The sequence below is a fragment of the Sorex fumeus genome, unplaced genomic scaffold, assembly GCF_029834395.1.
Source record: "Sorex fumeus unplaced genomic scaffold, SorFum_2.1 ptg000024l, whole genome shotgun sequence".
NCBI classification, from domain to species: domain Eukaryota; kingdom Metazoa; phylum Chordata; class Mammalia; order Eulipotyphla; family Soricidae; genus Sorex; species Sorex fumeus.
In genome coordinates, this window is record NW_026606081.1 from 1,317,051 (window position 1) to 1,339,936 (window position 22,886).

Genomic DNA, 22,886 nt, shown 5'->3' on the forward strand with positions numbered 1-22,886 from the left:
TATAAGTGGTTAAAAGTATTCTCTAATGAGGTTGCCCCTGTTGTTTGTTGAACTCTTTAAATCATTTCACTGATTTGGACTGCTCAATATATATTTATTTCTTCATTATCAGAATTTTGTTTTGTTGTTTTTTTAATTAATTTATTTATGTTTTGGTTACATCTGGGAGTAGTCAGAGGTTACTATTGGCTCTGTGCTCAGAGATCATTCATAGTGGTGCTCTAGGGACCATGTGGGATGCCCAGGTTGGCCACGTGCAAGGCAAGCCGCCCGCCCACTCTACTATCACTCTGGCCCAACATCAGAATTTTTAAAGGTTTGAAATACTGTATTTGTGAAAACCTGCATCCTAAAATATTAAAACCGAAATTTCCTCTATTAGGAAATAAAATAAAAAAGGTCAGCACCATGCTGGGTTGTAACTGAGATTGCTTTTATGCTAACAGTAAAAGCTATATACTGTCAATATTACTATGCTCTTATCTAATTTTTTTTCTCATTTTATCTCACATAAACCTCTAAAGCCACTTTATTTTTATTTGGTGTGGTGGCAGGGAGTCGAGATGGGAGAGTTGGAAAGGAATCACACCTGCTAGTGTTCAGAGTTGCTCCTCACTCTGTGCTCAGGAATCAATCCTGGAGGGTTTAGGGGACCATATATGGTGAGGGAGATTAACTCCAGGTCAGCCACTTAAAAGGTTAGAACTGTAAGCACTATACTATTGCTATACTACCTCTCAGGCTCTCCAGAACCACTTTTAGTGGATGTGGATGAGAAAATAAAAAGCATAAAAGGATGTTTAGCTGATATTCATACAAAAATTTGATATCTTCTCTGATTCAGTGAGTCTGCTCTCTTTTAGTACATAGTTCTGTGTCCTTTGTAGGAGTTTGGTTGCTCAAATATTTAGGACTTTTAAAAGCCTTTATCTAATAAGACATTGATCGATTTTTAAGATTATATGAGGAAAGGAATACAAGATCACAATTCTCCTACCTAAAACTTTGGGTCCAGCTATATTCATGTATTTGTATTTGAGTGAAAGAAGGGGGAAACACCAGAACGCTCAGTGCTTATTCCTGGCAGTATTCAGGGGACCTGATGCAATGCCAGAGGTCCAGCTGGGTTTGACCATGTGCAAGGCGAGCACTTTAATTCCTTTGGTCTCTCAGGTTTCTATTTATATTTTATTAAACAGATATCTCAGAATCATAAAAGTAAAGTGCCTAGATACTTTGAAATTTATCTGAATAGGCTCATTAAAAAATTACTGGGGACTTTGGTGGTGGAAATTGTATACTGGTGAATGGACCAGTATTGGAACATTCTGTGATTGAAACTCAATCATAAACTGCTTTGTAGCTGTGTATCTCACAGTGATTCGTAAGAAACCTAAATGAATGAATAAAAGATTACTTAAATTCTAGAAAATAAACTCAATTTGTGTCTGATTTTACATACTGAAAAGTTAGTTGAATAAAAAAGGGAGGGCCTCCACGCCCATTCCTCGGGAATCATGGAGGTCCCTTTACTCTATTCTCAGCCAACCGGGCCAGCGGTTATACGTTGCATATGTGGTAGCCTGCAGATGCAAAGCCTGGGAATAACCAGGCTCTGTGTGGAGTCCTGCACCTGCGGTGTTCAGGAGACCATACAGTGTTGGGGAACCATGCCCAGATCCACGCAAGGCATGTGCCTTAAACTCTGTATTCTTTCTCAGATCCCTCTCCCAAATATATTTTACTCCCTGATTTATTTTTAACAGGTAACTTTTATACAAAATTTACTTTATCCAGGGATTATGATTTGTATTATTAATGTAGCATAATTATGTTATGATCTTCATGTGAAATTTTTAATAATCTTGAAAAAACTAATTATAATAAAAATTAAATATAGATTAGTTCTGCAAAATATATCTGTCACTGTCCTCCCGTTGTTCATCGATTTGCTGGAGTGGGCCCAGTAACGTCTCCACTGGAGACTTTGTTGTTACTGTGTTTGGCATATTGAATACGTCACAGGTAGCTCTGCCGTGCGGGCGAGATACTCTCAGTAGCTTGCCAGGCTCTCCGAGAGGGGCGGAGGAATCGAGAGGAGCAGAGGAGGAATTGAGAGGAGTGGAGGAATCGAACTCGAGTTGGCCATGTTGGTTGTGTGCAAGGCAAACGCCCTACCACTGTGCTATCGCTCCAGCCCCCTGCAAAATATATGCATGGTACAAACTTTAGTGCCAAATAGTGTGTATTCTTAATATAGCCAACAAGTAACTATTATTTTAAAGGTGTATATGAAAGTGTAGAGACTTCTAGGATGAAGAGAGTTAGCAAGACCTTGATCTTGATGAATTAAGAAGTATCCAGATACTTAGCTTTGCAAGTTTGGAAAATTCATATCGTCAGCACAAATTGCAAATTTCAGTATGATAATTTTATGTAAACTAATATTCTAATGTGTTAAAGTAAAAGGAGAATGCAAACTGTGATATTCAGAGTGGTAGGTTGAGCTATAAGGGAAGCAAATATCAATCTTAATTTTATTTGATAAATATTAATGATTGAAGAAGTTGAGTCAAAGAAATGATTGGAATTTTTATTGCCTTCTAAGCTCAAATAAATGTACCCCTTTCTCAGATTAATAAATCAATGTGCTGGAGGTATAGATAGGTATTGTCCAGAGTATCTTCTTTCCTGGAGAGCACACGTTAGTCCTATCACATACTTTGGGGGATGAGAGTATCTCTTTTTAGACGCTTCAGTAGAGATTAGCAATTTAGTTCCATAAGACATGAAGACATTCAAGAGTGATTTGAAGGGTCTTTGTTGTTAATTTTGAGGAACCTATACAGTAAGTTGCTTATATGTCTATCCAGGCTAAGGTAAAGGTAGGTAAAGGCCCTCCCATTGATCGTCGATTTGCTCGAGCGGGCCCAGTAACGTCTCCATTGGAGACTTTGTTGTTACTGTGTCTGGCATATCGAATACGTCACAGGGAGCTTGCCAGGCTCTGCCTTGCAGGCAAGATACTCTCGGTAGCTTGCCGGGCTCTCTGAGAGGGGCGGAGGAATCGAACTCGGGTCGGCCATGTTGGCTGCGTGCAAGGCAAACGCCCTACCACTGTGCTATCGCTCCAATTATTAGCTATCCAGGCTATTTCCTCATTTTCCTCCTTTGAGGCATATTAAGTATGACTGTCCTGCTCAAACAATTTTTTGTATTTTTTTTCTTGGCATTGGGGATCAAACCCAGGACCTCACACAAGTTTTAGAAGTGCTCTACCATGGAGCCACCTTTCTGGACCTCCAGATAACAAATTTTATGATCTTGTTTATATTTTTAGTCATATCATTCTAAACTTCCCATATTTTAATTGTTACTTTATCCTTTCTTGCATATATTTCCTCACACTATCACTTGCAATAAGGGGCATATTTCCAGAGAACGGCATAGGAAGACTTATTTTAAATGAATTACCGTTTTTAGCCAAAAACGGTAACAACAAGTCTCACAATTTGTTGTGAGAGTTGCTGGTGCCCACTCGAGCAAATCCATGAACAATGGGAAGACAGTGCTACAGTGCTACAGTTTTTAGTAATCCCAAAGTTCTTTGTTGTAGTTTCTAATTTAACTTGGTTTATTTTTTAATTTGGATCACTAATTTTAATGTTAAACATATTGTTCACTAACAATACATTTGGACTGTGTTTGGACTGTATAAAATAGTGAAAATCAGAGATTCTAGTTTAGCATGCACTTCTAGTAAATAACCCTCAGTGATATCTTTTATAGGCTTATTGGACACTGGATTTAACCAGATCCTCAACCATTTGACTTTAGATCAGAGGCATGTGTCTTTTATTAGATGACCATTTTATGATTTTTTTCATTGTAGCATCTGGAAATGAAATATGGATGAATGTGTCTCGGTATCTTTGGGATTTTGATTCATTAAACTTTGTGGGGAAAAAACATTCAAACTGAGAAAACACTGTCAGGACAATTCTCGTTATCCTTTGGAGGATTCAGAGGCATTTGAACTCACTAACAGGGTTCCGTTCAGGAAGCTCCGCAGGGTCCCTGCTTGAAAACCCTAATCCTTTCTTGAATAATCCTGATGTAACAAATGCTAGCCAGAACCTAGATTTGCTCCTTCCATAGAGGATCTGGGCTTGCTCTTCAAGTTTGCTTTCTCCATTGAACCTGCATTTCTCTGGCTTGTCTCAATGTTTCCTTCCTTGCTGATTTCTACCTGGAAAAGCTGGTTCTCTCTCAAACATCTCTCTCTCTCTCTCTCTCTCTCTCTCTCTCTCTCTCTCTCTCTCTCTCTCTCTCTCTCCCTCTCCTATCACATATTTAGAAATAAGTTTCAATAAAATTTTTTTTTGCCCTTGTGTCTATCCCAATTGCCTTCTCCCCCGCACTTGAAGCTTGCTTCCAATCCTGAACCAATCCTCCAGACACTTATTTCTTCTATGTGTGGTATTAGTATCATAGAGATGGGATGACTATGATAAAGATAGCTGGAAATCATAACTCTGCATAAGAACTGTGTGCTGAAAGTGTAAAGGAACAAATATGATAACCTCTCAGTTTCTGTATTGCAAACCATAATGCCCAAAAGGAGGGAAGGGGGGGAGAGAGAGAGAGAGAGAGAGAGAGAGAGAGAGAGAGAGAGAGAGAGAGAGAGAGAGCAGTAGAGAGAGAGAAGAGAGAGAAGAAAAGAAAGTGAGGAGAGAGAGAGGAGTGTCTGTCATAGGGACAGACTGGGTCTGTTTGTGACGATGGCAGGAGGGACACTGGGGACATTGGTGGTGTGAAATGTACACTGATAGAGGGACGGGTATTGGAACATTTATAACTGAAAGACTGAAACCCGATCATGAACTGTCTTGTAACTATGTATCTCACTGTGATTCAATAAAATAAAGTAAAGGAACCTTTTTTGTTTCACCTCCACACCCAAGAAAATTTCAGTTGGAAGTCCAGTCCAAACTAAAAGGAAACTTTCATTTTTCAGGTTTTCTTATTCATATGTTTATTGGACCCTCCTATTTTATAGTTTATAGTATAAAGCAACTCTCTACATTGCTTTATAGTACATTTTGCACTGTAAATATCATTGCAGGTTTTGTTTTAGAGGTATAAATTTTCTTCATTAAGTTTAACTTACACTGATGAAATTATAAATTATATTTCCACTCTGTGACTTAATTGAGGTGAGATAAGTTCAAAGTACAGTGGGTAAAAGAGCTGAGAATGGGGTGTAAGAGCATTATCAGAAAGTTCCCAAAGTTAGAGATTTGCTAAATTATACAGATAGAATATACGTTAGGAAAATATTTCCCAAAGCACAGTATGACCAGTTTGGAATGATTATAAGAGTTCATGCTCTGATTTTTGTCACCTTGTCTAGAAATCCTCAGAATATTTTAAAAAATGTATAAACAGAAAGGGAAAGAGACATATAATTAACTGGAAAAATAGATTCACCAGAATAAATATTGAGACTTTGTGATTTTCATAAGAAATATTCTTGTAAGTGATCTCTTTTTTCCTGTTATGAAAAGGAGTTATTTTTCTCTAAGTCCACTTAAGCTTTCTTTTAAAAGTACCCACTGTTTTCTGAATTCTTTTGAATTCAGCAATTTCATAAAACATCAAGATATAATTCTGTTTAAAGTTATCTGATAAATAATCATTCCTGAAATTGACACAAACATAAAAGTTCATGTTGCTTTACTTGAGGCAAACTATTTTGATTTTATTGTCAAGCTTTACTATGAACTAAAAATTGTTCTCCAATAGAGTATCTATATTAGACGATGAATATATTTGTCAATGACTTGTGTAAGTTGTATACAATGTTTGCTGAGAAGAATTATTAAATAATACTAATGTTTTTAGAACTCAGCAAGACATTTATAACATAAATTCCCTGAAGACAGAACATCAAATCATTTTAAATTCTATTCTGATATAGTTATTCAGCCATTGAACTAAATAATGGTGAATTCCTTAGGCATGAATATTTTTTATAAGAAATTGTGTATGTAAATAAATATTGAAGGAAAACAAATAGAAAACTAATATGTTTAACTCCTGTCTTTCCTTTTGTTTTTGTTCTGGGCCACACACCCTTCCATATTTAGGGATTACTCCTGGCTCTGCACTTAGGAATTACTCCTGGCAGTGCTGAGGGACTTTATTGGATATCGGATACTAGGGATTGAACCCAATTTAGCTGTGCGTATCGGCAGGGCAAGCACACTGCCCTCCAGCCCCTTAACTCTTCAATTCCTAACTCTGGTTGCAGACACTACAAAACATTGAACATGGGCCCAGGCCTTTGAATCTGAATGAAAATTCTAGTAACTTTTTCTTAGTAATTGTGGTTGAGAATCAATGTTGCATGGCCTAAAAATATTATTTTTTAAGTATTTAACCACAAGGGGAATTGTATTTTATAAAATAGATCGATAATATTGACATTGCAGGGGCACTATTTACTTATTGTTCAATTTGGCACTATTTACTTATTGTTCAATTTGAGAAAATTCTATTTAATTGTCAGTAGCACAGCAGGTAGGATGTTTGCCTTGCACACAGCCGACCTGAGTTCGATTCCTCCATCTCTTTCAGAGAGTCCAACAAGCTAACAAGAGTATCCCACCCGCATGGCAGAGCCTGGCAAGCTCCCTGTGGCATATTCGATATGCCAAAAACAGTAACAATAAGTCTCACAATGGAGACGTTACTGGAGCCCGCTTGAGCAAATCGATGAACAACTGGAGGACAGTGCTACAGTGCTACGATATTCTCTATAATGTTTTAAGATTGTTGTCATCTATTTTCTGTATTTCAGGCCTTTTTCACTATCACTATCACTATCATCCTGTTGTTCATCGATTGCCTCAAACAGGCCCCAGTAATGTCTCCTTCGTCCTAGCCCTGAGGTTTTAACAAGTGCCACATTCGAGGCTCTTTCAGGATCAGGAGAATGAGACCCATCATTGTTACTGGTGTTTGGCATGTTGAATACACCACGGGGAGTTTGCCAGACTCTGCCATGTGGGCAAGATACCTTTGGTAGCCTGCCATGTTCTCCAGAGTAAGAATTAGATAGTAAGATGTCACGCAGCTGCAAATGTGGCCATGTGCTTCCAGGAGCAGGATTTTATAGTCTCTGGGTCTTGGCTGTTGATGGGATTACAAGGCACCAGGGGCAGTTGGTGGGTGTAACGCCTACACCCTGGTTGATGGGGGTCTGGGTGGAGGAGGCCTCCATCCCAATCTGAGCAGGCTTAAAGATGTATGGACCAGGTCCTGCACACCTGGGTTCCTCGGCCAGTTCCTTCATGCATGAGGCTTGTCCAAACATGTGGAGAGTGGTCTTAAGCATGCCTGTGGCTGGAACTGGAGGTCTTCAGCTGCCAGGGCTCTGCTCGGGGTGGGGAGGGAAACTCAACCCACCCTCCTCCAAGGGGCCCCATCCACCCAGACGCCCCATCTTCCAGTATGTAGGCATTACACCCACCAGCTACCCCCAGCTCCATATAATCCCATCAATGGCCAAGACCCAGAGATTATAAAACCCTGCTCCCAGAAGAGAACAGCACAGAGTCTCCTGCCTCCACCCCTGGCTTTCCTCACTGGGGCCCCTTGGAAGGGGGTTTGTTGAGTTTCCCTCCCCACCCCAAGCAGAGCCCCAGCAGCTGAAGACCTCCGGTACAAGCCACAGGCATGCTTAAGACAGCTCTCCCCACGTTCAACCTTTTGTTACTTTCTCTTAATAGTTTCTAACTTTAGTATTTACATATGAATTTTGAGTGTTAGAACATTTCTGACACCTATTAGAAATTTGAAAATTTGTATGTACTCGTATTTGGTTTAATTTTGTTGTTGTTTCTTTGGTTTGATTTCAGCTCTGTGTCAAAAATAACAGAGTTGGGAACATTTGCAGTGCTGGTGATTGAACTAGAGATGGCCACATGCAAGGCCTTGGCCATTTGGATTAAATATTATTTAAAATGTGACTTGTAATTTAACAGTTGAAGATTTTAAAAGTCACTGCTTTATATTCTTTATATTTTTCTAAGAATTTATTGAATAGAATTAATTATATATACTTGTTTTTAATGCAGAATCAATTTTCTCCTCATTATGTTTTATATGTATAGAACATAAATGGTACGTTTTGCATATTTTTAATATATAGCACTGTAGCACTGTCCTCCCATTGTTCATCAATTTGCTAGAGCAGCCCCAGTAACATCTCCATTGTGAAACTTCTTGTTACTGTGTTTGGCATATTGAATACGTCACGGGTAGCTTGCCAGGCTTTGCCATGCAGGCGAGATACTCTTGGTAGCTTGCCAGACTCTCCGAGAGGGGCAGAGGAATCAAATCTGGGTTGGCCGGGCCAGCTGCATGCAAGGCAAACGCCCTACTGCTTGCTGTCACTCCAGCCCAATTTATATATAAATTTATATAATTTCAATATATAAATTCATTATACTATATTTAAATGAATAAATAAAGGTTAAGGAAAACTATAACTTCAAATGATTTTCTTCGAAAAAGGAAAAGCAGAAATAAGAAAACTAAATTTAACTCAAATATTATGTGTCATATTTATAGGATTGTTGTCCTTATTAATTCTATTGTTAAATAGACACAAATTCTTCTACCTTTTCAGTTACAAATATTGCAGGATCTCATTGCTGTAGCAGTGAATTTGTCAACCCGGCCTCTAAATTAATTTTATTGAGTCATTTGTCTGAAACTTTTATATAGCACTGTAGTGCTGTCCTCCTGTTGTTCATCAATTTGCTCGAGCAGGAACCAGTAATGTCTCCATTGTGAGATATGTTGTTACTGCTTTTGGCATATGCAATATGCCACATGGACCTTGCCAGGCTCTGCCATGCCAGAGGCATACTCTTGGTAGCTTGCCAGGCTCTCCGAGAGGGACGGAGGAATTGAACCTGGGTTGCCTGCATGCAAAGCAAACGCCCTACCTGCTGTGCTATTGCTCCAGTCTGAAACTTTTATAAACTAAAGAAATTTAACGTCAGCCTTATTTTAATTTTCTAGCATAAAATGGTCTAGGATTATAATTGCTTTCAGAATATGTTAAAATTAAGCAAGCATGCCCTACTTTTGAGGTTAATATTTTAATCTCTCTTCGTCATCAGCTATCTGTCCCTAATTCTTCAGGAGTTTAAGGTTATTTTATACTTCTCTTTCTTTAATGTTGACACAGACATACACTTACTTTATGACCTTTCAAGATTTTGGGTTATAAGTTTAGAACAAAATGATCATTAATTCCTAATTTTACCTACTAATGTGTTTTGAGATTACCATCTTGCATTAGTAGGAGTAACCATGTGTTAAAATAGCATTTCACAAAAGCTTTTCCGTGAAATGCTATTTTAACACATCATCAATTTGTTTTTGTCATTTTATGTATAAGGTTTTGTCATTTTAATAATGTATTCAACTATTTTAACAAAATTCCTTAGGGAAATGCAAAGTATAAAAGTTATGTTGGTCTCACATACCTTTCTCTAATATATTAGTAATACATTATCTGAGATATTTTAATTCACTAATTTTAACTACTTGCTTCTACTTGCCCTCCCGAAAACTACTTGATGATCGAATTAAAAGATGGTGAGGATATGGTGCCACCAGCAGGTCAATCTGTACCTGTGAGATGAGTGCATCAGCAGCCTGATGGCGCCTTCAGACTTCCAGATACCCCAAAATTGCTGTTGTGCCTTGGGCCAGACCCCAGAAACTTGGGATAAAGTATACTGAGAAAGTAAATGGCCAAAAGTTAGGTATGTGGGAGACACATCCACAAACCACCTCAGGTTCAGCTACATAATTGGAGGCATGGCCTCTCTGGTTCCTGATCAAACTACTTAATGACCATGATCCCAGAGACTCAGAATAAAATCTCAAAACTCAGTGGCTTTTGGCAGAAATGCGTTCGGTCCCTGCAGTAGGTTACCTGTCACTGGGCCAACCCAGGTGGAAATAGGTTTTGTGCCTTGGCCTGTTCCCCCTGGCGGCCTGGTAGCCGCCCTCGTCCAGAGGCCACTGGAGAGTCTGGGCCCACAGTGACGAGATACGCAGGACCTCACAGGATGTGGGTGGAGCCAGCCCTTTCCTCCCCACCTTAAGGAGACTCTGAGTCACTGCCCACGAACGTCCTCTCTGGCTCCTGATCAAGTTACTTAATGGCCATGATCCCAGAGACTCAGAAACAAATCTCAGAACCCAGTGGCTTTTGGCAGAAATGCGTCTGTACCCACAGTACGTTGCTGTCGCCAGGCCACACCAGGGGGGAAAGGGTGCTGTCCCTCCACCTGCTCCCCCTAGGTGGCTCACTGGCTTCCATCCTCAAGAGGCCATTGGACAGTCAGGTTTGGGCTCGCAGAGAAGAGACATGCGGGGCCTCATGGGATGGGGGTGGAGACAGCCCTTTCCTCTCCATCCCAAGGAGACCCCAAGTCACCGCCCACAAACAGCCTTTCTGGCTCCTGATCAAGCTGCTTAACAGCCATGATCCCAGAGACTCAGGAACAAATCTCAGAACCCAACAGGTTTTGGAACAAACCCCTCCAGATTTCATTGTTAAAATTTCAAAATTTTAAAATTTCACGGCCACTGCTGCAGCTATGGGACATCATATAATATTCATAACCAGCAATAGAAAACAAATTGTCTACTGTTGCCTTTTAAGCAGATCCGAGTGTTGGCGTAAAATCCCAAATAATAATGGTGGGTCTGGTGTCAAAATATTGAACGTGATCGAAGTATAGAGAGAGTTGTGGAAATCATCTGCCCCACAGGTAGGGGGAGGGTGTGGGATGGGGGTGTACTGGGGTTTTTGGGGTAGAGAATGGGCACTGGTGAAGGTATGGGGGGTTTATTGTATGACCGAGACTTACACCCAAAAGCTTTGTAACTGCTCTCATGATGATTCAATATATAAAATTATAAAAAATGAAAAATATAGTCAGGTGGAGTTCACGCCCAATTAAATCAGCTAATCAGAGGCTGAATAAATAGCAATACTCCTACATAAAAAAAAAAAGATGGATTGTCTTCCCATTCTTTTACCAAAACTGGCATTTGTTAGTAATGTAAAAATACCAAGATTTTTGAAGTATTTCATACTATGTGAAAACGATTTGACCTTGTTCTGTGTTCTTTATATATTCTTCTACGTCTTTTCACCCCAACCCCCTGTCTGGTTACGGTTTTCAACTTGGAATACAGTACCTTTGTACATATGTTTCTAAAAGAACATAGGTATAGTTCCCAGAATGAATTGATCCCAGTCATAGTCTAAGAAATCTTGAATTAAATTCTAATTAAAATTAAGTTCTAAGTGATTTTTCAGAGGTTTATCAGTGTTTCCCATATTCTAGTGCCTGCCAGTGACTTAGCTATGAATGAAGCCTGGGAATCAATGAGAGTTTTACCTCTTTTTTTTTTTGCAGATTATACATAGATGATACTGTATGATAATATTTGCCCTTTTCACTGCATTAGTTTTAATTTCACATGTAATGTATATTTATATTTTATTGAGCAAGCATTTATTTAGCTCTATTATGTGAGGATAAGTCAATGCTTTGTATATTATCTTCCTTTTATAGATCAGAACAGGGAGGCACAGAGAAATAATTTGCATAAAACCACCTGGCTAAGTCCAAAGGTCATTTTCTAAATCACTTTTACTCTTTAAAGTAGTGAATTTGGGGCAGAAATTTTTGTTTGTTGACAGTTGTTTTTCAACAATAGAAGAAGTGATTAATGTTAACTACATTTCTTAGAATTTCTAAAGAAAATTGCAATATGTATCTTATAAACATATACTGTAGATATTTTTACTGGTTTGAAGAGTATTATTTTAAAATTGTATTTTCAGATATTTAGCATAAATAAAATTTATCATTTTCCGCAATTACAACTTCTTGCAGATGACAATCCTTTGTTTTCTTTTAGAAACTTAATGTTTTAACATTTTGATTTAGCTACATGACACATGTTGAATGATTTTTGTGGATGTAAGAACAAACAGTGAATTTTATTATTAAAAATAAAGAAGGCCTGTAAGATAGAATAGGCATTCAATGCTTGCCTTGTATGAGGCTTGGTAGATTCTGGCACTACATGCAGCTATGGTTCTGTGGGTTTATCTGGATACCAATAACCTGATAACCTGAGCACAAATTCAGGAGAAGTAAGCCTTAAACTCCAGGGAGTGGCCCAACATACAGTGCGGGGTGTGTGTGTGTGTGTGTGTGTGTGTGTGTCTGTCTGTCTGTCTGTCTGTCTGTAATCAGCTAAATGTAGCAAAAAGTGAAGGTAGAACTGTGTCTCACTGGTGTATGCAAAAAGTATTCCTCAAAGAAAAATATATTTATGTCCCTATTTTTTACTTTTGAGTAGTGGGAAGACAAATACATAGGTGTTTACTTAGCCTCTTGGGTAGTACTCCAGTGCATCTGTCCAAGGATGCTACTTGGATTCTGTAGTGCCAGCAGTGCTCACAGATCTGGGAACCAGGTGGCGCTGGGAATTTAACCCTGGTTGGGCACCTGTAAGCCATTCACCCTGACTACTGAACTATCTCCCAGTGTCTCTGCTTTGTTACTTATACTTGTAATGAAGTAGGTATCTATCCTTAGGATTATACCACATTTTGGAATTGTTGGTTATTTATATTGTGTTATGAATTTAAGAGCTCCAAGTTATTCTGTTTCCATATTTTCTTAACATTTGTTCTTTGCCTTCTCATGTGAATTTTAGAATGTTTGTCATTTTCTGCAGAAAAACATCTATAATATGTAGATATCCTGATTGTTCAAGTAATTGATAAATTTGAAGAGAAATGATAGCAATATTGAATCAAATCCATTTGGTTGTTATAGCTCTGAATTTAATTAGACTTAACATTCTTTGTTTTAACTTTTTGATGAAAGGATCTGCATGCTTGGCTAAACTTCTTGCTGAGTGATTTATTTTTATTAATGCCACTTTCAATTTAACTTTATTTTAAATTACTTAGGAATAGTATGTTGTTTCATAATTTCCTATATAACACCCAACGTTGTCTGATACTTTTGCCAAATTGCTTATTTCTGGTATTTTGTAGATGTTTCAGAAGTTTATATATACAATTCTCTGTTAGTAGAATAATATTTCTTTTTAACACATTTCTTATTTTTCCTTACTGTTATGGTTAAGTCTTTTAGGACAATGTTTCATTGATTTGCTCAAGCGGGCCCAGTAATGTCTCCATTGTGATACTTGTTACTGTGTTTGGTATATCGAATACACCACGGGGATCTTGCCAGGCTTTGCCATGCGGGCGAGATACTCTCGGTAGCTTGCTGGGCTCTCCGAGAGGGGCGGAAGAATCGAACTCGGGTCGGCCATGTTAGCTGCATGCAAGGCAAACACCCTACCCGCTGTGCTATCACTCCAGCCCAGGACAATGTTTAATGTATCTCTTTTACTTAATACAAATTTAGCAGGGAAGTATCCAATATTTTATCATTATGCATGAAGTTACGTATGGCTTTTTCCATACATAAAAATAAAACCCTGAAAAGACCTTTATATCAATGCTTATCAGGCTTTCTACATTCATTACAGTATAAGTCAAACAATGGCAATATCTGCATCCTGTTATTATTTATTTTATAAAGGAAGCCATCACATATATTCAGTTATAGATTATTCTGCCAACATTTCTGTCATATAAAATTTGAAGTTTTGGTAAGACAGCTTTTATTTTAAAAATAATCTACATGGGCTGGAGTGATAGCACAGCAGTAGGGCATTTGCCTTACAAGCGGTCAACATGGCCGACCCAAGTTCGATTCCTCCGGTCCTCTCAGAGAGCCCGGCAAGCTACTGAGAGTATCTCGCCCGCACGGCAGACAAGCTGCCCGTGATGTATTCGATATGCCAAACACAGTAACAACAAGTCTCATGATGGAGACATTACTGGGCCCGCTCGAGCAAATCGATGAACAACGGGAGGACCGTGCTTACCATGCGTATCAAATCAAGTTTAGTTGGCTTCTATGTTTGCTTCTAGACTTCTAAGGGAATCTGTACATTTACAATAATAAATTAGGATCTCAAAAAAAATTAATCTACATAGTTTGCATTTTAAGGGGCTAAGCACTTTAATTCCCTAAAATTATGTATAACATACTTGATAATGAATTTAAGAGAAAAATAACAATTATTTAACCTGATTTATAGTAGCTATGAATTTAAAGAACTTTTTTCATAAATGTTTTACTAATTGTAATTATTAAAATATCTGAACAATAATGTCAGGTAGTGTTATATTATTTTGTGTATTTATTTAACCACTGAATAACTCGATAGCACACATTTTCTGAAGACCTCCCCAGTTTATGGATTTTAGAAAAAGGTGGGGCAAAGAAGTCATAAAGCTAGTTAGCAATAGTGCAAGGATTTGAATCTAATTTGCAAGCTCACCATGTTAATGGCATTATTATTCTGTGCAATAAGACTGCCAGCACCTTTCTGACAGTCTTTGTCATGGGTGAATTTTGCCATAATGATGTCCTTTTGTGGTGTCAATTATTTATCACTGTTTCCAGAAAAAAAGAACCCTGGGAAGTAATAAAAAATGTTTAAGAAAGGCACATATATTTCAAGTTTTTAAAATCTTAGATTATAATAAGATAAATAGGCTTTTCATGTGTCAAGACACTGAAGCCTGTGTCATTCTTACCCTTTTAATAAAAGGTAATCTAGCTGAGAGTCTTAACAGTTAGTAGATAGATAAAATCAGTATAAAGGCTCAGGTTCTTTATTTTATACTACATTTTGAATAAAATCTCTCCCCATTCACCTGGTAGAGCTCCACGGGCTTGTCATTACCTATTTCTGGGTTAGGAAAAAGCAGAGTCTCTGAGGAAGGCTTGAGGTTTGCTCGCTAGGTGCGATGAAGAAGACTCCTCACAGATAAGCTAGATTCAGGCACCTGGATGACAGTATATAGTATATATTGGGAGTTTGGGTTTGATGGTGGTAAGGGAGCTTTGGTTTCCTACCAAGAATACTCTTAACTATTCATCAGAAAGACACTACCTTGAGAAGAATCTCACCGATTGGGATTCTGGCAAGACAAGTGCATGTACTCTCTCTCCAGTCCCATAAAAGAACATTTTAAGAAATCAATGTATTTAATACCCCTCGGTATTGAAAATTCCCCACCCCTGCACCCCACCCCAATTTTCTCTGCAAAAAAAAAGTTACAGGAATCAAGCTTCAGGACCTTCCCTAGATTTTATCTGCGGACTCTTTGCTTATATACAATATAATTAGAAATAGCCCGCTAATGTAACACTAATAAACCTACTTCTTTGAGGTCTTCTGAGTCTTTTCTTCTGTTACCTAAATTTAACCTTTTGTCCTGAATCTTTTATCTCTTTGTATGCTCTTTTAAGTGCATTCCTTGTTTACTTATTCTTATTCCCTTTATATAAAAATATACTCCCACCTATATCAGTAAAAATAGTTTCTTCTGAAATACCATTCTTATTTTTAGCAGCACTCTGTACGATCAACTTCTACTTTCATCTACTTTAAAAATATTTTTATCCATTTGATCACAGTTTTTAAAAACTATGAATTGTTAAGCTGTCAAGCCCCATATTATAACTAAGGCAAATAATGAAAATGTCTATCACAAATGAAAATGACTTATGAATTTTAGGTATATTACAGCATTTTCAAACAACTTGTTTTGATAGGTGTTATTTTAATTGGAGCGATTGCTGATAATTGAAAGCAACGTTGGTCTGACAAACATTTAAACAAAAGCTTCAATTTAATAAAAAATTCATAAAACATGAGAACAAAACAGCTGTAAAGTTAAGAACAGCAATTTTTGATCTTTGAAATTTCTTTTTTTCATTTTGCCACATTCGGTTGTGCCCAATCTGAGCTCATTTCTGGCTCTGTGTTCAGAGATCCCTCCTGGTGGCCTTCCTGAAAGCACGATGGTTTTAGCGTTTTGAACCTGGGTGAGTTGAGTGCGAAGCAAGTGCTTCCCCATTGTACTTCTCTCTGCCCCTTGATTTGTATATTTTCTATCTCATCCGAGTTTTAATGTCAAAAAAATTGCTGTAAACAGCCATTGATAATATCAGAAAATACCTGCATGAAAACTTATTAAGGACACAAGTCACAAAAATAAAGACATTTTTTCTAATTTCTAATGATTTTCTGATTCATTTAAGTAATTCAAAGTCATAAATATTGAATTATTTAATGATAAGGAAAACAGTAAGATCTATTTATATATGCACTACACAGCCTCAATAAAGAAGTAATCAGAACTCTGCCATTCTAGAATTATTTTAAAGGAATTTTGATGAAGAATGTAAAACCAACATTTAATGTACATCCATGAGCATTCTCACATAATACTAAAAGTAAACCATTCCCAAACTAGCGCTTTATTTTTTCTGAATTCACAATCATGTGTCAAAATGTTTTCTCTTTGTCATCTTCTGACTACATTTTTCTGGTGTCAACTGTGCTACATGAGTAGTTTCAGCTGTATTTTGAGGTGGGTTTAATTTTGTAAAACAAATAAGGTATCCGTAATACTATTCTGTACTGGAAAATTGGAGATACACTAGTTCAGAGAATATACTATCTCCAAGTGGGTGTATTTACTAAGGTGAGTGCTTGTGTTTTCTCATTCTATTTGGCCATTCCTTTGTCAGGAAATCCAGTTGTTACATAGAACAATGCTTTGGCTTATTCAGGACACATTGACAAGAACTGTACATTCATTAATTTGTGTTGAAATTTTCTGACTGGCCTATCTCATCTTTCTTAGGGAACCTAAATTCATTATGTTTTTTACAGAGCCCAGTTTCTATATGTTGCTTGATTGGAAACATAAAATAAAAGGAATGGGGGGTCATGGAAATTGAATTGTGTGTAAATCAGCCTTAGATATTGTTTAACTCAAAGGATTTATTTTATCAGGTCTCAGTCTCTTCCTTATTATTTTGTGTAGTAGCATCTGTGCTCATAGTTCTAGGAATTCAGATATTAAGAACGCAGGCAAATGACTCTGATTTGACTCAAATCACACAGTAATACCATCTGTGATGAGAGTGCATAAGATCTTGTAAAGAAAATATTTTTCCTAAAGTACACTTTCAGTGGGAAGAGGAGAAACTACTCAAAATACAAAATATTCAGTTTTGTATTTTTTAAAATGAAAGAACAGTATAGTATCCACCATAGGATATAGAGTTGTTAAAAGGAGTTGTGTTTCTACACAGCTCTTAGGAAAAATGAAGTCATGAAATTTGCTTATACATGGATTGACATGGAGAGTATCATGCTGAGTGAAATGAGTCAGAGGGAGAGAGACAGACATAGAATGATCACACTCATTTGGGGGATATTAAAAAAATAGAGTGATAGCACAGCGGTAGGGCGTTTGCCTTGCACACAGCCAACATGGCCGACCCGAGTTCGATTCCTCCCAGCAAGCTACCGAGAGTATCTCGCCCGCACGGCAGAGCCTGGCAAGCTCCCCGTGACATATTCGATATGCCAGACACAGTAACAACAAAGTCTCCAATGGAGACATTACTGTGCCCGCTCGAGCAAATCGACGAACAACAGGAGGGCCTTTACCTTTACCTTACTATGACCTAAAGACAGTAGAAACAAGGGCCAGAAGGACTGGCCCATTGTAGGAAGCTTGCCACCCAGGAAGGGGGAGTGCAGTTAGGACAGAGAAGGGTCCAACTATGACAATGATAGCTGAATGATAAAATGTGGGAGGTAACGTACACATGGTACGTTTTTAATAACAGTATTGCAAACCACAGTGTGGTAAAGTAAAATGAGAGAGAGGAGAGATATAGAGAGAGAAAGAGAAAGAGAGGGAAAAGAAGAGAGAGAGAGAGAGGTGTCTGCCACAGAGGCAGACTGTGGAGAGGAAGAAGGATGGAAAGGAAACTGGAGACACTGGTGGTGAGAAATATGCACCAGTACAGAGACGGGTGTTGGAATATAGTATCACTAAGACTGGATTATGAACAACTTTGTGTATCTCACTTTGATTAAATAAAAACATATTACATTTCCACTTAAAAAGAAACATGAACACACACACACAAAGGTGCTGTGTTTAACTTTCTGCTTGTGTATGATGTGATATGGAAGATTAGTGAATGAGTGGAAAGAAGAATGGATAAAATATTTTCCTGCTATAAATGACTGCATGAAAAGTTGAGAGCAGGGATCATAATTAATCAAGTGGAATTGGTTTACTCTCAAGGAAATTTTATATGTAAGAGCTCAACTCAGGTCTCATACATTACTTGTTAAAGTTTAAGAGTGGTATCATAGATCAATCTATTCAAACAGATTACAGATAATTCAAAAAATTGACTCACATTATTCCATATTTCCCATTTTGCTTACTAATTTGAATAGAATTTTTGCAAAAATACTTAGAATATTTTTTGCAAAAATACTTAGAATTTTTTTTGCAAAAAGTTTCTGCTGTATTTTTTTCAGTTTCCTTCAGATTATATACTTGTTCTACATTAGAAACAATATAAAATAGTGTTACCATGTCATTTTAGGAGTTTGTGTGTGTGTATGTATGTATGCGTGTGTGCATGTGTGTGACAATCAAATGTGCATCTGAGGCGACTATTGCATCCCTGATCTTTCTAGTACCCCCACTGGTGGGTGGTATGTCTTGCTTTGTATAAAAACTGCTAACACAATACTTTACACAGAATGAAGCCTTAACATAATATGAAGCTTCCATGAAACTAGGTATTCATACATGTATTTTGTTGTTTGAACTGGTTACTACTTTTTAAGAGTAAACTACTTCTAATCGATTGTTAATTTATGCCACTGTGTTTATGCTCTACTTGTTACTTCAGTTGATGCTAAAAAAACATAAGAAAGTTTTTCTTGAGACTTTGTATTGGGGTCTTCTCCTGGGCTCTGTTAAGCTGTGCTCCCTAGTCCAGCAAGAGGCTGCCACACACGGCCAAGCTACCCTCCAGATAAGGGGACGGGTCCAGGAAAAAGAGCAAACCTTGCCACCACCACCTCCAAGGAATAAAAAATAAGCACACAAGCATAGTGGGTGTCCCGTAAAGTGTTCCAAGTTATTGAGCAAACAGCAAGCTGTATATAGGCTGGGCAAACAGGGAAGACATGCAAATGATCACGTGTAGACATGTGTTTTCTCACAGCTCTATAGATAGGATTACATTGTTTCATTATAGTTCTATAGATAGGGTTACATTGTTTCATTATAGTTCTAACGATAGGGTTACATTGTTTCATTATAGTTCTATAGATAGGGTTACATTGTTTCATTATAGTTCTAACGATAGGGTTGCATTGTTTCATTATAGTTCTATAGATAGGGTTGCATTGTTTCATTACAGTTCTATAGATAGGGTTATATTCTTCTTTTGATCGTAATGGATAGGCTGTCGCCTGCACATCTGCTGGATACATCCTGTCCCAGGGTCCTGTCCCATAGCAGCATTGACGTGTGATCATAACTATACGTTGCGACGGGTTTCTGAATGTTCTGGGAACATCCACCCAGGCCAAGCTCAGGGATTAGTGTGACCTCAAAGCAGATCAGAAGAGGCTTGTCTCCCAACAAGTTTGTTGAAAGACAAAGACTGAAAGGTGCTTAAATCAAGGGTTCTTGATCGAAGTCCCTTGACTGTAAGAAAACCAGAAGGAAAAGGCTGTGCATCGTAGGAGATCAAGCGGCATTACTCTTCCTATTTAGTAGATTCTCATAGCAGTTCTGCAATCCTGCTTGCTGTAACACTTGGGAAATATCCCTGAGAGGCCAGAGCAATAGTACACTGGGAAGGGTGTTTGCCTTGCGTGACCCAGCTTCTGTCTCCGCATCCCAGATGGTTCCATGGGCACCAAGAGCTATTCCCAAGCGCCTAACCAGGAGTAACCTCTGAACAACACTGGGTGTGCTGCCACCCCCCCCCCCGGCAAAAAAAAAAAAACCTCTCCAAATGCCCCGTTGATAAAATTATCCCCACTTGATAGCCTCTACTTAAGATCTCTACTAGTGCCATTAGACTGTATCAAAACCTCTAACAATCCATTCCAGGGTCGACAGATCCGGATAGATGATTGGGCTCCTTTCCTGAGGCCACCCTGTGTCTTGCTTATAAAGTTGATATTATTTTCATAGTTCATCTTATTATTATGGCAATGACTAACTTCTTTTCCCTGACAAGTATCAACTTTGGCCGTTGAAAATCATTCTGCAGTCTTACTTTCCACAATGATGTAAACTTGTGTTCTTAATACTTAGGGTCTTGATCAGAAAGGGATTAATCATGTCTGTCTCACAGTATTTGCATTTTAGGGTAATTACAGACTAATGAGCATGCCCTTTATGTGATATTTTAGTTCGCATACCTTTATAAATATTTCAGCTTTGTGATAATTAAGTAAATGGAACAGTATTAATTAGAAATGCAATCACTGGGTATAGTTTAAATATTTTAATGCAGTACCTTAAATGTCCTAATATTCTTTGAAAAATATTTTAAGATATTTTTCTTTTTAAAAAATCCAAAAGCAAATAAAAAACTTGATTGTTATAACTAGATACATGTGATATATTCGCTATACAACTGTTTCTATATCTCATTATACAAGTGCATACAGAATAAGTCTTTAGTAGAATCATTTTAAGAGAAATTGTTTTATTTATAAAATAATTCTGCAAATCTTAATCTTCACCATATCATGCAAATCTTAAAGAAAATTTTAAAATTTGTGGATTATAATTTTGTTAATGAATATTACCAATATGTTAAAATTTTTGATGAAAAATAATTCACTTGTTGTGAAGATTGCTATATTTTTTTATAAATTATTTTCTTAGTAACATTACAATCAACTTTTGAGAAGAAACTAAAATTTCTCTTTAACAAATTAGAATCTTGTATTTTTACTGTGTAATCAATTTTTTTACTATTATTTTCTTAGAATAAATAATACTACTAAATACCCCCCTCATTTAATACGTTAATGAGTGGAAGGACATATTTTTAAAAGGAGCTAATATATTTTGAAATTTAAAAATTCAGATTAGCATTGATGAGGGGCTTTGATCATTTATGATTTTTTATTCTTGAACTTTTCTTAAAAAATGTAATGAATCCCACTTTTCTTAGGATAAGATCTAGGATTTTAAAACAGCAAACGAGAACTGGACAGACAACCTAAGGTCTAAGTCATTTGCCTTGTATGCAGCTAAACCCTGTTCAACCCCTGGCATCGCACATTTCCTGAGCTCCAAGATCTAGCAGGACTGATTCCTCAGCCTTAATCTGGGGGATAAAGTCTGAATAGGGGTGTTCAGCCAATTTTGGGCCCAAGTCGTAAATTAAAATAATTTACAATAAATAAAGTTAAAGGCGAAGGCATTTAAGTTTATAAAGCCTCTTTGATTTTCATTAAAGCATCCGTTCCCTGCCCCTTCCCTCACTGTTTTTGCAGTGACTGGGTTACACCAACTCCCGCTGCACTGCCTAGCACATTTGTAGCTTCGATTGTCCCCAGGAGTTATACCCTAGGTTCAGCCCTGGCGTTCACAAATTCCGCATTCCTTTAGTCGTGGAAAAACACTTGTAAGTCCTTAAGTATTTTTACTTTTGCTTCTCTGTGAACATTGAAAACCCATTGTGGTTTCACATGATAGGATTTTTTTTCCATTATTAAAACTCTGAATATTGAAGAATAAAGATATCTTTGTAAGAGTTTGGTCCTTCAAAAATGTCCACAACTCCCTACAAACATTTCCAAATGTCATCAGTTTTAATCATTTGTGACAGGGCTTGTTAAGAATTTTTTTCTGTCCGTAACAGAGTTATTTCACAAGGAAAAAATATCGTATAGATGTGAGTCATCTTATTACTCATTGGCAAATTCAGTGCTCCTTGGTATCAGCTGAAGCTGAATCGAATTAGTCACTAGTGCATTTGTCAATTGGAGCCAGTAAGGCTGCCCTATTTAATTATAAAATAATTTGCACTGAGTAAATTACGGACATAACCACCAAAGAAATCATGTTACTTCACATTAGCAAGATCTATTTCTTTTAAAGTAACAAGATAATTATTGTCTCTTAAAAATGGCATTGCTTAATAATTTTTTAAATCATGTCCATATACATTTATAAAATTTGATATTATGAATGAGTTAAGGGTAATCAGGCTAAAAATGCTATGAAGAGCAATTATTATGAAGAAAATAAAAGCAGATTACAGTATAAACTCATGCTATATAATAATTTTGATAATTTCACTTAGCGTATGTTAAAATTAGCAGTCTGATTCATGACAGTTTCTGCCTGGGCAAAATTGGCTGTTAGATTCTTAGAAAAATGTAGCCAGTGTCATTATCCCAGTTACCGTAGGGAAAATTAAGGCTAAGAATATTTGAAAATTCACTGTATGTGTTACATTTAAGTGGTGGTACTCAGAAAATTTAAATTCAGGAAGAACGTTCTTTGTTCGATGCCATTAATTGTTCTTTTCCATGTGGAACAGAATCATCACTCTCGTCACTCTCTTACCGCTTCTGTTTGAGTGGACGCAGACTCAGTGGAGCTCAGAAATTACTCCTAGTTCTGCACACAGGGATCACTCCTGGCAGGCTTAGAGGATCATGTGGGGGTCATGGATGCAAATCAAGTTCTCTATGTGCGAAGCAAGTGCCCTATTCACTGTACTATTACTCCAGTCTCTCCTGATTTT

At 37.4% G+C, this 22,886-nt stretch overlaps 1 protein-coding gene across 1 annotated transcript in view; it reads left to right on the forward strand.

Annotated features, from left to right (window-relative positions):
* Positions 1–22,886, forward strand: part of SPOCK3 (SPARC (osteonectin), cwcv and kazal like domains proteoglycan 3) — a 405,672-nt gene that overhangs the window by 290,182 nt on the left and 92,604 nt on the right. The window lies entirely within an intron of this gene.